Source organism: Monodelphis domestica, chromosome 1 (assembly GCF_027887165.1).
Source record: "Monodelphis domestica isolate mMonDom1 chromosome 1, mMonDom1.pri, whole genome shotgun sequence".
Lineage (NCBI taxonomy): Eukaryota > Metazoa > Chordata > Mammalia > Didelphimorphia > Didelphidae > Monodelphis > Monodelphis domestica.
Window position 1 is genome coordinate 206,237,645 of NC_077227.1, and position 16,665 is coordinate 206,254,309.

A 16,665-nucleotide genomic window follows, 5' to 3' on the forward strand; every position below is an offset into this window, starting at 1 on the left:
TTATTTTGTTTCACCATACATACTTACAAGGCTTTTTTTCTTTTCCCCACTAAGGAGAGATAGGGGGTGGGGGTAGAAAACAAATGCTGGTTAATTGGCAGGGTGGGTGTGGGTGGGTGGGGTAGGGTAGGTAGGTAGGTGTGTTAAGAAAAACACAACTCTAGATTAAACCTCAAAAAAAAAAAAAGGTGAAGTTCAGGGGGAAAGAACTAAGAAAGATATGGGCTTCAGAAAAGCATAACCAGTAAATAAACTTTCACTTGGATGCTTTTACTTATACAAAATGAAATTAACAGAATGAAACAAAGATTGTACTTTTTTATTATTTTCTCCTCCCAACACCTTCCACTCAGATAGGAGTACATAACTAATATGAGAAATTTTTCTGTTTGCTTACAATTTAGAATGGTTCTATGTATCACTGGGGCATTAAATTGAATCAAAGGGATCAGAGTTGCCAATCTGTTTGCAATTAAAATACTGTTCAGACTCTACCATTGAAAGATGTTGCAGAAATGATATACAAAGGATTAGTCTTGGTTTGGTGGATCAAAGGAAAATGTCACATGTTTGGAAACACTGTACAAAATGTGGAAAAAGAAATGATAGAAACACAGTAAAGAAATAAAACACTTATATGCTCATTTGACAAAAAAAATGACAATAGAAAAATATTTATAAAAATCATACATATCGGGGGCAGCTGGGTAGCACAGTGGATTGAGAACCAGTCCTAGAGACGGGAGGTCCTAGGTTCAAATCTGGCTTCAGCCACTTCCCAGCTGTGTGACCCTGGGCAAGTCACTTGACCCCCATTGCCTAGCCCTTACCACTCTTCTGCCTTGGAGCCAATACACAGTATTGACTCCAAGACGGAAGGTAAGGGTTTAAAAAAAAAAATCATACATATCAAGGGGAGAAATTTGAGCTATCTATATAACCTTATGAAAAAGTGCTCCAAATCACTAATAATTAAATAAGTGTAAATTAAAATAATTAAGGTTCTATCTCATACTCATCAAATTAGCAAAGTTGACCAACAAAAAAGGAAAATGACAATTGTTGGAAGGATTTTGGGAAAACGGGCACAATGGAAAAATACTGGTAGATCTGTGAATTGGTCCAGCCATTTCTGTAAAGAAATTTGGATCTATGTACCAAAAATTACTTAACTGTGCATATCCTTAGACTCAGCAATACCTCTACGAGGCCTTCACCCAAAGAGACCAAAGAGAGAAAAGACTCGTAAATTAGCAATTCTTTTTGTGGCAGCAATGTACTAGAAACTAAGGGGGGTACCCTTCATTTGGGGAATATATGAACATAAATCTAATAAAATGCTATTGCACATGAGGAATGATAATGTCAACAGGTTGGACCAAGAATGAAGAATGCTACCCACCTCCTGACAGTGTGGTGATGGATTATATACATTTTCTATATGGCTGATATGGGAATTTGTTTCCTTAACTATGCATAATTGTTAGAAGAATTTGGGTTTTCTTTTTTTTTCCCCCCAGGGGTGGAGTGGGAAGATAGGAGGGAAAGAAAATTAATGACTGTTAATTGAAAAAAAAATTTTTTTTTAAAGACACGAAGATATTCAAATTTTCTACCTATCTCTATCTTTCCAACAATTACACACTTATGGACTCAACTGGTTACACCTAGTAGTAAATATAAAATACAGTTTAAAGAATCTATGCCAGATGCCAGCAGAGCTCATTTCAGTGTTCTGCTTTCCCAATGCTCCTGCCTCAAGCCCCTACCTGAAGGACTTTGAACCCTTGCCTAATGTGGCCTTGAAGACCTACCTGAGATCTGAGTCTCTGCTTAACTACCTGGCCATGACTTAAGGAGTGGTGGGGGTAGGGAGGGAATCAAGAAAGCAGAGAAGGGAAGGGAGAAAAATATTGAGAGAGAGAGAGAGAAAAACAGAGAAATGTTTTCCCTCAAAAGGACTGAGGAAGACTGGAGGTCATTGCCAAAGTGTGACCTTGTAGAACAGAGCAGAGATGAGTCTTAGCTGTGGAAAGGTGAGAAATGGGAGCTAGAGAGAACAGTGCTAAGGGTAAATCAAACCAGGACTTATATGTGCATCTGGGTTCAGGGAGAAAGTAGTTGCAAACCAGATGCTCAAAAATGGCAATAGAGGAAAAAGGTCCTCCTAGACACAGACCAGGCCTTGAAATCTTCAGCCCTGGGCATCCAACAGCACAGAGAAAGACTAAGCCCATACCTACATGGATCAGAATAATAAGTCTGAAAGAGCCTGTGTCCAAAACTACCTTGAAGAGAAAATGAAAGGGGTAGCTAGGTGACTCAGTGGATAGAGAACCAGGTCCCGAGATGGGAGATCCTGGGCTCAAATCTGACCTCTGATACTTCCTAGTCCTGTTGACCTTGGACAAGTCACTTAACCTCAACTGCCCAGCCCTTACCACTCTTCTGACCTGGAACCAATACTTAGTATTGATTCTAAGACAAAAGATAAGGGTTTAAAAAAAAGAGAAAATGGCAGACCACTATAATCATTCATTCATTCAAGAATGTGGCTAATACTTACACCACTTTATTAATTTCTGTTCTAATTATATATTTTATCACTTAAAAAATTCATCTTCCCCATGAAATTTATCCTGTTTTAGGTAGAAAGCCTGAGCTTTCTAAAATGTGGTACCCATAATGGTCTCCAGATATGCTCTGACTAGGGCCAAGTTTACAATTCACTCATTTCTCAGCCTTTTTAGTGATCTAGCTTCCAAACTCATCTCTGTTTTATAACTGCTCTTTCTAAGGTGAGCAATAATCTCTTAATTGCCAATTTCATGGAGTTTTCTCAGTGAGTATAAGAAACATACCAAGTGGTCCAGTTTGGCTAGACTGTAGAATGTATGAGGGAGGAAAAATGTCAAATCAGCAAGGAAAGATTAGTTGGAGCCAGATTGTGAATGGCTTCTGAATGCTGTAAAAATTTGTATTTGATCATAGATGCAATAAGGAGAAAATGCAGAGTTATGAGCTGGGCAGTTAACATGATCACTCCTGTACTTAAGGAATTTCACTTTGGCAAATCTGTGACAAATGGACTAAAAAAGAAATTGAATATTATTACTAGAAAAATCTAGACAAAAGGTGACGAATTAAAATAGGGTTGTGGTTTGCAAGCAGAAAGAAAAGGATGCTACAGATGATGCAGATGTAAAATCAATAAAAATTAGCAACTGAGTGGATAGGGAACAGGAGGGAAAATGAAGAGTTGAGGACCAATTCTATGTTTCAGAACATGAGTGACTCGAAAGATGAGTAGATTTTGCAAATCATCTGTATAGAGGCAATAATTGGACCCAAGAGAGCTAATGAGATCCCAAGACAGCATGGAGACAAAAAGAAAAGAGAGGCAAAGACAGAGCCTTGGAGAACAACTCACAATTAAAAAGGCAACATATGGATGATGAGCCAGCAAAGGGGCCTAAGAGAATAGGCCAGAGAAGTAGGAAGAGAACCAGGGAAAGCCAGAGAGAATTTCTAGGAGAGGTTATCTGTTTATTATTTAAAGTAGGAATTTAGAAAATAAGGTGAATTTAGGGGAAGGGAATAAGATAATGGATTCCATGTAGGACATGACAGTTTTTTTCCCTGATCTTTTATTTTTATAAGCATTTATTTTCTTATTCTCCCACTCCCCAATTGAGCAATTGAAAAAAATTTTTTCATAACAAATATGTGTAATCTGGTAAAACACATTACCACATTAGCCACATATATCCAAATATTATATCTTATTCTACATTTTGAAGAACATGATTTATGGAACACCTGGGTAGAGACACAATCTGGCTTCCAATCTCATCACTGAACTAAAACTGCTCTTTCTTCAGTTACCAACAATTTCTTAAAGACAAAATCTCATTCCTTATGCCTCTTGATTTTTTTGTGACCTTTGATAATGCTGATAACCACCTTCTAGACACTCTTCCTCTTGACAATGTTCTCTCATATTTTTTCATTGTCTGCCTATTCTGCAGTCTCCTTTACTTTTAAATTCATGTCATTTCTACTAACCAGCAGTACCTGCTAAAGCTCTCTCTTAAACCTTGTTCTCTTTTCACTTTATATTATCTGGCTTGATCTCAGTAGCTCACATGGGGGATCAACTATTATCTCTATAATGATAATTCCATAATCCCCTGATCATATGTCCATTCCTAGTCTCTCTCCTGAGACACAGTCACTCATAACCATTTGCCTTTGGACATCTTGAACTAGATCACAAACTCAACATGTCCAAAACAGGACTCAACTATCTTCTTTCCCAAACTCTCCTTTCTTCCCAACTTTCCTATTACCTATTGTCAAGGGCACTACCATCTTTCACCCTCTCCATTTACCAACTGGTTGCAAGAACCTTGTTTCTACCTTCACATCTCTTTCATATAGAAGTATTTGCCTTCTCTCCACTCATACAGCTACTACACAAATTCAGTCATTAAACATTACTAACCAGAGTAGGGGACCTAGTCCTAAATGGCCTCCTAAATGGTCTCTCCATACTACAGTCTATACTCCACATAGCTACCAAAGTGATTTTTCAAATGGACATCTGACCATATTACCTGCCTCTTACTCAATAAATTCAATAATATTATCTCTGGGGATCAAAACATAAAGTCCGACATGTAATACTCAGTGGAATTGTGTGTTAGTTACGGGAAGGGGGGACGGGAGAGAGGGAAAGAATATGATTCTTGTAACCAAGGAATACTGTTCTAAATTGACAAAACAAAATTTTAAAAAAAGTCCCCTGTCACTCCATCCTCTTCATAACTTGCTTCCTTCCTACCTATCCAATATTCTTATACTTTTTTCCCTCCATGCCACCTATGATCCAGCTACACTGGCCTACTTTTTCTTCCTTGAACATATTACTCCATCATCCAGTTCAATTCTTCTGCCCTAGCTACTTGCTATGCCTCAAATATTCTCCCTCCTTCACCTCTACCTCTGAATTTATTTGGTTTCCTTCAGATTCAAATCCCACCTTCTGCTTGGGGTTCTCCTGATTTCCCTCAATTCCACCCCAAGCTGCTAAGCCTTTTCTCTAAAGTTACCTTGTATATATTCTGCTTATATCTAGTATGTACATAGTTATTTACATGTTGTCTCCTCCATTAAAATGTGAGCTCTTTGAAAGTAGAGTGTTTTTCTACTTTTTGTATACTTAATATTGTGCTTTGAACATAGTGAACACTTAATAAATGCTTGGTGAGTGAGCTGGTACTGTGGGATTGGAGCTTGTGATTAGGAAATGAAGGTTGATTGCATAGATCTAATGGTCATCCAGATAACTGAACCCACAGACTCTATAGAAATCACCAAGACAAAATGCAGAGGAAGAGACCACTTTCCTTGACTTCCCTGTAGCATTTCATCCTGTTAACCACTCCATCTTTCTTAACATTCTCTTCTCCCTGGGCTTTGGTGACACTAATCTCTCCAAGTTCTCTTCCTATCTGGTTAGATTGCTTCTTCTTGGTCTCCTTAGAGCTAGTATTTTACTAATTTTTTTCTTCCTCCTACCTCCTGAATACAGGTATCAACCAGAGTTCTTTTTTTTTAAAACGCCTATCTTCTCTTATAATCGATACTATGTATCAGTTGTAAGGCAGAAGAGTGGTAAGAGTAGCCAAGTGACTTGCCCAGGGTCAAACACTAGCCTGGCTCTTTTCCTGCCCTCTCTTCTTTCTCTACTCTCTCTTCATTAGCAATCTCATTTTCTTTACTCCAAGGGCTTCAGTTACTCCTAAACCATACAAATGACTCTCAAAGCTATATACTCAATAGTTATATTTCTATATACAGTAGTTATATTTCTAATTTGCATTTTGTGCCTGTATCCAAAGGTCACCTCATTTTAATGAGGCCAGAAGCAGTTTATTACTAGAGCATGAAGTATCCTGAATCTGTGTTTAAAATTTAGTTGTTAAAAAGATAACTTTTTGTTTAAAACTTTATGTTCATTATATACTTAAATATGATATTTAACTGAACATGATTAGGATATTTAAAACAAATAAAATCACTTCACTTGAAGGGGCAAAAATCTTATCACAATTACTTACTGACCATTAACAATATATTAAGAGATGCTAGATAAAACATATGGCGTGAGGACCCAAAGCAAAGTTTTAAATTTTTCAATCCTAAATAACATATATTCAAAATGTTTTTCAACCCTTACCAATTAAGTAAGCTAAATGAAATTCTTGGCATAGGAACACTTAACCAAAGAACCAAATGAGTGAATAAATCAGTTCAACTTTACATTAAAATTTTTGAGAAGCATATCATTCCTGTTTTTAGAAAAGATATTTCTCTGGGAAAGATGGGAAAGATATTAGAGAGAGAAATGGAGAACTATAGTAGAATTTCATTAATCACCAAGCATGCTGAAAGTTTTAAAAATCGGTGCTTAATCAGTTTTAAATAATGAGCACTTAAAACACAAAATTTTTCAATATCTATCATTAAATATTTCCATTAATTTTTGTTTTCTGAAGCTGAAAAGGGACAAATAAACAAATTACTATATAAAAACATTTAACTTCCTCCACCCACAAAATAAGACTATCATTTTGAAAGCCAATCCTATAATTTTTTTATATTTCTGAGTCACCGGACATTCTTGAGTGTGAGGGACTCAAAAAGGTGAATGCAGTACTGCCTTATCACATCCATCCAATATAATCAAAATTACCCTCAATGTTACATTTAAAAGGTATCTAAGAACATATACAATTTATATCAATATTAAAGAAACATGACACAAAGCAAATTCCCTTTGGCATCTTATAAGTTGATAAAGTACCATGAAAATCAGTATCTTATTGAAACTCATAAGGTATAAAACCCCTTAAATCATATATAGTATAGAATTCATTCATTTAAAAATTGAATTATATTTTTAAATGGCATAGTAAGATAATAAACAGCATTTGATTCATTATATTCTCTACTTCCCTTTGTACATAATCAATGACGTTTTAATCCAGTATAATTCCTAAATTGCTGAAGCTATAGATTCAAATCTTTACTGTAGCTTTCAAATAAAAAAAATAGAATTTCTTTTGTATGTCTATTACTACATAAGATAAATGGAAGAGAAGAAACTTCCCTTGTAACTAGCTTTATCAGTCCCTTTCTATCCTCTTGATAAAATCATATTATTGTTACAAAGTACAATTGTTACAAGGATTCAGTTTTTATGATCATTGTAGTCAGAATGTTTCATATCATGACTTCCTAAACCACACACACCATCACCAATATGAACTTTTTCTACACTTGAGGCACTTTGAAGTTGTTTTACCCACATAATCTTTGTCCTTATTGCTCCTCAATGAAAATGGGAGAATTTAACATATAATCGTATTCAATTCCCTTGCTACATTAAAACAGATTGCATTCTTCAATTTTTTTCCATTTTATACTAGTATTCTGATAGCAATATAAATAAATGTCCCTTTCTCTACTGCATTTTGGCAAAATGAAATTACACACTCATCTCTGCTGTGACCTACTCAGACAGATCAATATTCAGATATCAAGGCAATTCCCACTAATGGCTCAGAACCCAACATGTAACACTGTATATGGAGCCACCAAACCTTAATGTGTATATATTCTCAATAATAACAGCTCACATTTCTATGGCACTTTAAGGTCTGCAAAAAGCTTGACATTAAATTCAATAATTATTTATTATACACTGTGTGAAGTACTTGCATTGAGCATTGAAGATACAGTTCTTGTTTGCAAAGAATTTATATTCTCAAAGAGAATACAATAGATATACATACAAGTACAAGATAATTTGAAATTGGAGTGTTAGCAACTAGCAAAATATCAGATGAGGAAACAGAGAGCACTAACTACTAAGGGAATCAGAAGTTTGTCAAAGGATGGCACTGTCAGTTTCCAATGACTTGAGATTAAGAATTCTATTTGGGGGTGGGGGGGGCAGCTGGGTAGCTCAGTGAATTGAGAGCCAGGCCTAGAGACAGGAGGTCCTAGGTTCAAGTCTAAAACCAGACACTTCCCAGCCCTGTGACCCTGGGCAAGTCACTTAACTCCCATTGCCTAGCCCTTACCTCTCTTCTGCCTTGGAACCAATACACAGTATTGATTCTAAGACAGAGGTAAGGGTTTAAAAGGGTTTAAATAAAAGAATTCTATGTGGTAGATACAGAGTGGGTGCATTCCATCCATGCTGGACAACCTGTGCAATAAACCTATGCAATAAGCTAAGATGGGAGTTGGAAGGTCAAGTTAGGAAAATACTCAGTAGAACAATCTTACTAGAGGGTACACGAGGAAGAAAAGTAAATTTAGAAAAGGTAGGCTGGAGCCAGACTGTTCAAAGCTTAAATACCAAGCGGAAGAGTTCATAGTTTATTGTAGGCAGTAGGGAGCCATTGAAGATTCTTGTCCACTAAGACATGGGCTTTAGAAAATTATTTTGCCAACTAAATACAGGATAGATAGGATAAGAAGGAGACTGAAAGCAGGAAGATCAATCAGTAGGTTCCAACAACAATATAAGAAAAGGTGAGGAGGGTGTGAATTAGGATGATGACCATATGGGTGGAAAGAAAGACAGAGGGATACGAAAATGTGAGGTTTGTTATAAAGATAAGATTTGGAAACCAATGGGAAATGGACATGAAAGAGAATGAAGAACTGAAGAGAGTTCAAGATAATTCCAAGTTTGTAAGCCTGTGCCAGTGGAAAGATGGTAATGGAGTTGCAAGGAGGCATGACAAGTCAGTAGTTTTAGGGAAAAGATCAAAGAAGAGACAGCAATGTGAACCAATAGTCCAGTAAACTAAATAGAATTTTTTTTATTATTAGTTTGCATTAAGAGAGGTACAGAAGGGGGCAGCTGGGTGGCTCAGTGGTTTGAGAGTCAGGCCTAGAGATGGGAGGTCCTGGGTTCCAATTTGACCTCTGACACTTCCCAGCTGTGTGACCCTGGGCAAGTTACTTAACTCCATTGCCTAGCCCTTACCACTCTTCTGCCTTGGAGCCAATACACAGTATTGTACTGTGCAGGACAGAAGGTAAGGGATGGGGGGGGGGGGGTACAGAACCAGGATTAGGGAGGTCATAAGTCATTTTACCACTTTCACATCCCTTAAACTACCACTAGAGTCCTGTTCCACTCTAAGCACCACATTTAGGGTAAACACTGGTAAGCTAGAGGCTGTGCAGGACAGAACAACCAGGATGATGACTAGGTCTCAAGTTTATGCTATATGTTTATCAGCTGAAAGAACTGGGGATACATTGCCTGAAAAATGGTAAAATACTTGGGGGGTAGAGGAGGAAGAGATACTCTTCAAATATTTAAAGGTCTGTCACATGGAAAAGGAATTATTATTCTGCTTGGCCCCAGGGGAAGAACTGGACCAAAGTGCTTCCTCTCATTTGTTCCTCCCCACAACCAACCCTACCACAATTACCATTCTCATTTTATAAATGAGGACAGTGAGGTTCAGAAAATTTAAGTGACTTTCCCACTGTCACGCAGCTATTAAGTCTTAGGAGTGGAATTCAAATACAGAGCTTGTCTAAATCCAAGTCCAAAGTAACTTTATGCAAAAATTGAGGAAGCCTCTCTCAATAAAAGTATACACACATATAACATTCAAACAAGAAGAAATTTCAACCACTACGACTCCAGGTCCAGAAGTGGGAGGAGTTAACTCCAAGGTGGCTGTCACCTACCAACCTCCACTCAAAGCAAAACACAAGAATTATATCCTTCCGATTTCTGACACACTTCCCTTAAAAGCCTCTTTTTGGTCCTCCTCTCACAAAACTCCAACAGTGCTAGTCCAAACTAACTCCTCCATCACCACCCCGGGTCCCAATAAATGCAGAGAAAGTCCCTCGGCAAGTCTTTGGTACCCTGGGCACCACAGTGACGCGGCCAAGGCACTCCCAAGAAAGCTAACATCCCATACAACTCGTTGGTGTGCCAGAAGCTCACACTTCCAAGTAGTGATGGTGTGTTTGTGTGTCTGAGGAGGGGGGTAGGTGTGTGGGTGTAGGTAGTTGTTATTGTTTAGTTTTTAAAAATAATGTGACACGTGCATCCAGTGGTTACCATCCTGGCACCGGTGGCAAAAGAAGTGCAAGAAGGATGTGGGTCACATTCACACGCAGACATGCCCGGAGAAACGGGGCGAAGGTGCGCGATGCTCTGCGCTCTGGGAAGCCCTGAGTGGGAGGAAGGCTAGACCAGGACCATCTCCAAGGGGCGAGCGGGAGTTAAAGGTCTGACAGCCGCCCTGAGGGCAAGTTGGGACAGAGGAGAAAAGGGTCTGGCAGAGCATGGCCGGCTCTGTCCTCCCCCCATCTCCAGGCGCTATCCCGGAGGAGGGAAATAAGGGGCATGGGAATGGACTGGGTCAGGGGGTTCCCGGGCCACTATCCCGGGGGCTCGGGGGGCGTGTCCTACCTGGGCCGTGGCGGACTCAGGAACTCCAGGCAATGGGGTCGGGCCGGGTTCAGGGCCGGGGCCGGCCGGGATCAGCCCTCGGGAGGAGGCACCGCCGCCGCCTGCCCATCCCCCGCCGCCCGACTGCGGCGGGACCCGTGCGTGGGTTCGCGGGCCGCCCGGCCGATCAGGCTGTCCCCCCTTGGGTACCGTTTGAGTCTACTGGCGACGGCGGCGGCTGTTGCTGCTGCTGGCTGCCCCCAGCCGCTGCTCTTGGTCCAGCCTCTGCTCCTCCTCCTGCCGCCGCCGCCGCCACCGCGTCCCCACCGCTCCCATCGCCGCTGCGGCGACTACTGCAGCGCCCGCTGACCCGACCCGACGTTATTCTCCCCCTTCGCAACCCGGCACAGCCTAGCCCACCTGCCCTGCCAGGGCGAACGCCCACCTTCTCCACCGCAGCCGCTGATTGGAGGCCGCGTTCCGAGTCCGTCACGTCGGTTGGCTGATCCCATTGCCTATCACCGAGGGGGAGGGAAGTTGGGCAAAGAGGGTCTCCGCCCCCCACCGGAGAAATGCCGCTATCTTCAGGTTTGCCTGAGAGGGCGAGTTACCGGGAAAGGAGCATCACAATAGCAGTGCGCGTGCGCAAAAGCATTCTGGGGCTTGTAGTTCCAGCCGTAAGCTGCGTCTACCCGCCGGTCCCGTGAAGGGAAGCGGGGCTCTGGGAGTGGGGGAAGGGGTGAGTCCTAGAAGATACCCCGGTTTTCCTGAAAAATTTCCCCCCCCGTTCAGCCTCAAACCTTCGGTCCGCAGTCTTGTCGTGACATAGTTACAATGACCCTTGGTCTCGATCCAATATCTTACTCCGCAGAGTAAAGGGTCTTGGTCGGGATAACTCAATCACAGATGATGGATGAGGCCACCTTGTCACAACGACCCCAGGGTGTTAGGTGGCGGTCCCGGTCAAGAGGATCCCGGGCTCAGGGACCGGGGTTGTGGGCGGGGGAAAATGATGGTCAGCGATGGGGAAGCTCTCCTGGACACGTTCCTGGGCCCCTCCTGGGGCTCCCCCAAAATGGAGTCCTCGCCCTCCATCCCTCTCCCCGTGGGAGTCTCGTCGTTCGAATCTCCAAAGAGGCGAGGGGACGGTGGAGCCCTAGGGAAGAAGACTTCGTCCTGAATGGGAGTCGTAGATAATGACGCTTGGGGTTTTCGCTACCCCCGAAAAACAAGGAGGAGTCTTCGCCCTATTTAAAGAGGAGCTTCCAGTGTCCTGGCAGGGAGCGAATCCTTATGATGGACTAAGGGTGGACTTCCTAAGCATCCAGGAGTCTATAGGAAGAATTTGAAGGAGAATCGGATTGGGATGGGATGGGGGTGGGGGGCAGTAAGAAGTTAAGTATTAAATGAAATAATATTATATAATGAGCCTTGGATATTATTGGATCTTAACGTGTTTTCAACAAGAAAATGTTCCAACCAAAATAAAAAGTCGCTTGAAATCTCAGCATCAGAAATATTTTTAAGTCAGAAGATTTATTTGCCCGAGTAGAGATGAGAGGAGAAACCAAGAGAATGAGCCTTACTTCCCTAAAACAAAGAGAACTGATTTCAAACATGGAGGGGAAAAGAACCTACATTCATCTTGACATTGATTCTATGGAGGGCATCCAGGCATCTCTGTTCAGTCGATGGGACTGGGGCATGATTTTGTAAAGTTCAGAGATGCAGGTGAGCTCTGACCTAATTTCAAAACAGAAGCGATTTGGAAAGAGGATATTCTGAAAAGACTTTAGTGTTGTTTTTGTTTTTGTTTTTGTTTTGTTTTGTTTTTCCATGGGAGAAGGGCACTTCTAGTTTGTATTTCACTATCAGCTACTGGGGGGAGGGGGGGGTTGAAAATGCAATCGCTCCCTTTCCAATATTCATTACTGTTTTCCAAGTCATAAGTCTTCTGCTCTTGTTCTTACTTTCTCACTGGTCAGCATTTCACAGGATTTAGATTGTAAAGAGCACAAGTATAACTGATACAACAACTGTGCTTTAAAACCCACCTCTCCTGTAATATTGATTTGTAGCTGTCACTCTCTGGGAAAAGTATGCAGTTTCACAGGCAGAAAGGATGAAACCAGATCCTCTCCTACTAGCTTCAGGATCATTTAAATCTTTCTTTTACTTATTTAAATAAAATACAATAGAATATAAATGAATGTGGATGTGAATGTAAATTCTTCCTATGTGCTGTATTTGAATTGCTCTAAAAGGAAAAATATTGCACCCTTCTAAAAATCCAGAAAGCTCAATACTCTCTTGACATTCTCAACAAACAGTAGGCATTTCTTCTGACTCTTATGTACAGACCCTTGGATAAAGAGGCAGAACAGAATGTGTATTAAAGACAATTGATGATGCAGCTCATTTTGTTCTGGTCACAAACTTAAAGAAGTTGCCAAATTTTCCATTTATTTCCACAAATTAAAATCTAAAGTTGCTTCTTCATTACTTTGTCTGGTAGAGTAGCTAAAAAAAGTTTTTTTGACCCTTAAAGTGATTTGGGATTGGAAGGGATTGATTTCTTTAAATATTTTTCTTTATAATCATCCTATTCCATGTTTAGGGGAAAAACAAAAATACTTTTGGATTATATCTGATAAGTGACTATGCTGTATATTCAAGGAAGCTGTGGGGGTAGTCTGGCCTGGAAGATGTAGGTTCAAGTTTCACCTCTACAATATGTCCTGGATGTCTGACCCTGGGCAAGTTCCTTATTCTCTGGGTGTTCCAGGCAGCTAAATCTTTCAGGTACAGAGAAGTGCTGACTTGCTTGGAGAGAGACTTCTCATCTAGCAGTTCCCTAAATGAAAGAAATCACAGATCCAGTCCCCATTATGTTTTTAAAGAGTTTCTGATATACACATTTAGCAAGTGGAGTATATATGCCCTTCTCTGTACATACCTCACATCTGCTAAAAATGTAACCATTTAATTGGCTTAGTCTAATACCATATGAAGTAAATCTAAGGTGTTTAAATACTATTATTTACATTTACTTAAAGTGACAGTGAGTTTAGCTAGACTCTCCTAAAAAATGAAGAGATCATTTCACTGATAACTTTTATATGACTGACTCATTTGCAATCCATCAAGAATTAGGCAAGTAAATTTAAAAGTTATTAGCAATACACCAAGGGGAAGTTGTGGCAGGTATCAAATTGAATATCTTGATAATAGGATGATAGTATGTCTTGAATGGAAATTATTGGGGTACATCCAGAGTTCCCAAGAGTGGGAGTCCGAGGATGATGGAAAGTCCCAAAGAAAAGAGCTCTCAAACTTTGCCTTTCTCTGCTTTTCTTTTGTTGAAAATCATAAGGATGATAGCATAGATTTAGAGCTGATGGGATCTCAGATCATGATAAAGTTTGACCACTCCCTTATTTTTACAGATAAGAAAAATGAGGCCCAGGGAGGTTAAGTAAATGGATGTAAAAGTAGTTAAGCATCTTCAAAAATAATTAGTACCATGAAGTTCTTCAAGAGGTAGTTTTTCATTTATCTCTTTCCTTTGAACTCTGTAGTACTTTGTAACATTCTTATTATACTTTGACATTATCTTATATTATAGATATTATGTGTACCTCATTTCTTGTAAAAAAAAAAAGTAATTTGGCATAATGGGGAAAAAAACTAGCCTCAAAACCAGAAAGACCTGGATGGGCACAATCAACTTCTCAGTGTTCCTGGCAGCCCTCCAAGACTTAAGTAGCAAAGAAAGTACTCACTTGAATTGATAGAGTTTCCTCACCTGGGAGTTACCAATTCTGCTGAAATCACAATTCTAGTTCCTATTCTTATTGTAAGACCAAGTGTACAGGGAAATTAATACTTTGTACCCCCAATCAGCACCTACCACAGTGCTTTGCAGGTAGGCATTCAAAGATTGGTTGAATTTTTAAAGGAACTTCACTGGTTAATTGACCCCAAAATAACCCCAGTTATTCAGGGTTTAGACCAGTGATGGTAAACCTTTTAGAGCCAGAGTGCTGGCCCCAGCACCCATCCTACCCCCCCCAGACCAAGTGCCATGCCCTCCCCCCCATAGAGACTGTGTGTCCTGCCCCTACTCCCCACATGCTGGGTATACCCCACCCCACCTTTATGCCACACCAGGGAGGTAGAAAGCACTCCCATTGGGCAGAGGGGCAGGTGAAGTGAGGAATGTCCTCAATGAATGTAGAGAGGGGAGGGGAGGGGAGTGGCCTGAGCACTCTGCTCCCCTCTAGCTCTGCCATCTGTGAAGCCACTCACCTTCCCATCTCTGTGCTTCCACTAGGCTGCTGTCACAGAGGATGTGAAAAAATGTTGTCGGGCATGGCGGAGAAGCGAGGGAAAGAAGGAGTCCCTCTGCCTTTTTTGTAATGAACTGGGGTGGGAGTTGGGGGAAGGGTTGCTGTGTGCCCACAGAGAATAATCTGTATGCCATCTTTGGCCCCCGTTCCATAGGTTTGTCATAGCTAGTGTAGACTATAGAGATAGAGCAGCTAGGTGTCAAAATGGATAGATTGCTGGGCCTGGAATCAGGAAGATTCATCTTCCATGGTTCAAATCTGGTGTCAGACTACTAGCTGTGGGACCCTGGGTAAGTCACTTAACCCTGTTTGCCTCTGAAGAAGGAAATGGCAAACCATTCCAGTATCTTTGCTAAGAAAACCCCAAATGGGGTCACAAAGAATCAGACACAAATGAAAATGACTGAAAAACAACACTGTAGAGATAAATCTCTAGGTGAAAGTAAATTATCTGGGAGGTTGATCAAATGCCTCATGTGGAGTTGTCCCTAGGATGTACCCTTGCAATTGGAATAGAAAACAGACTCCAGGAAATATACATAGCTAGTGAGCATTTTTGTAGTTGTTGAAAAATAATAATTAGGGGTAGCTAGATAGCACAGTGAATAGAGCACCAGACCTGGAGTTGGGAGCACTCAGGTTCAAATCTAGCCTCAGATACTTTCTAGCTATGTGACTCTGTGCAAGTCACTTAACCCCAAATGCTTAGCCCTTACCGCTTTTCTGTCTTAGAATTGATACTAAGAGAGAAGGTGGTAAGGGTTTTAAAAAATTATCACTCATTTTCCTTGCTAAAGTGCTCAAGTTGGGCAAAGCCAAAAAAAAGAAAAGAAAAGAAAAAAAATCTGCACTCAGAGATAAACAGAAAGCAAACTTGGGAGATTTAGAAGTTTCCCTGACTTCCCATTTTCCCCTAGCATTATCTTCTTACTGGCCACTAGTGCCATAGTACCAATGTGTTTTCTTTATAAACTTATATCTCTCAGCATGGCTCAATTAAAGGAACAATAGCAATTCTATATCTAGCAAATGGAGGGAAGCAGATTATCTTCTACTTGTCTCCAAAGTCATACTATTGATCTAAGGCTGACCATGAAGGTAAACCTGTTTCAGTTGTGGGAAGTCTTATTTAGAAATCACAGAATGCCTGAAACTTCTCTTCCTTATATTTACCAAAGAAGAAAATGAATGCAATGTACTATAAATATACACTTATAACTATAAAGCACTATATAATGTCAGTTATTATTTTTTCTCCCTTCTTTGATGACCTCAACTCAACATTTATTAAATACCAACTTTGTGCGACTTACTGTGCTAAGCCCTGAGGGTACCAAAACAAAAATGAGACAGTCCTTTCCTTAAAAGAATTGACACTTTTGGAAGATATAACATATACATACATAATGAAACACAAAGAGAGAGAGAGAGAGAGAGAGAGAGAGAGAGAGAGAGAGAGAGAGAGAGAGAGAGAGAGAGAGAAAGAGAGAGAGAGAGAGAGAGAGAGAGAGAAGGAGAGGGAGAATTCCTATGGTACAGACCAGCATATACCCTTTTGGTCTTCATCACTTAATTCCTTTCCAAGACATTTTGGATTGGAAAATTGTTACTGAGAAGGTGGACCTGGAGACACTAACTCCTCTCTAGTTATTTCATCACAGGAAGAGGCAGGTTGTAAGGACACCAAGAAGCTCCTTCCTCCCCACTACTTTGGTCAGATCAAATGGCTGCCTAGCGCATGGGGGATAGAGCTTGCTGACTTAATTTAATCTTTCAAATAGGTTAAGTGGCTCCAATTCCTGTTATCCTTAACAA

General features: G+C 40.5%; 1 protein-coding gene across 3 annotated transcripts in view; it reads right to left on the reverse strand.

The window, feature by feature from the left end:
- TTBK2 (tau tubulin kinase 2) overlaps positions 1-11,081 on the reverse strand; it is a 256,669-nt gene extending 245,588 nt beyond the window's left edge. For all 3 annotated transcript variants that reach the window (XM_056810340.1, XM_056810339.1, XM_056810338.1), the window contains exon 1: positions 10,947-11,081. The gene's annotated coding sequence lies outside the window, so the exon portion shown is untranslated. The remainder of the gene's footprint in view (positions 1-10,946) is intronic.
- Between the last annotated feature and the right edge of the window lie 5,584 nt (positions 11,082-16,665).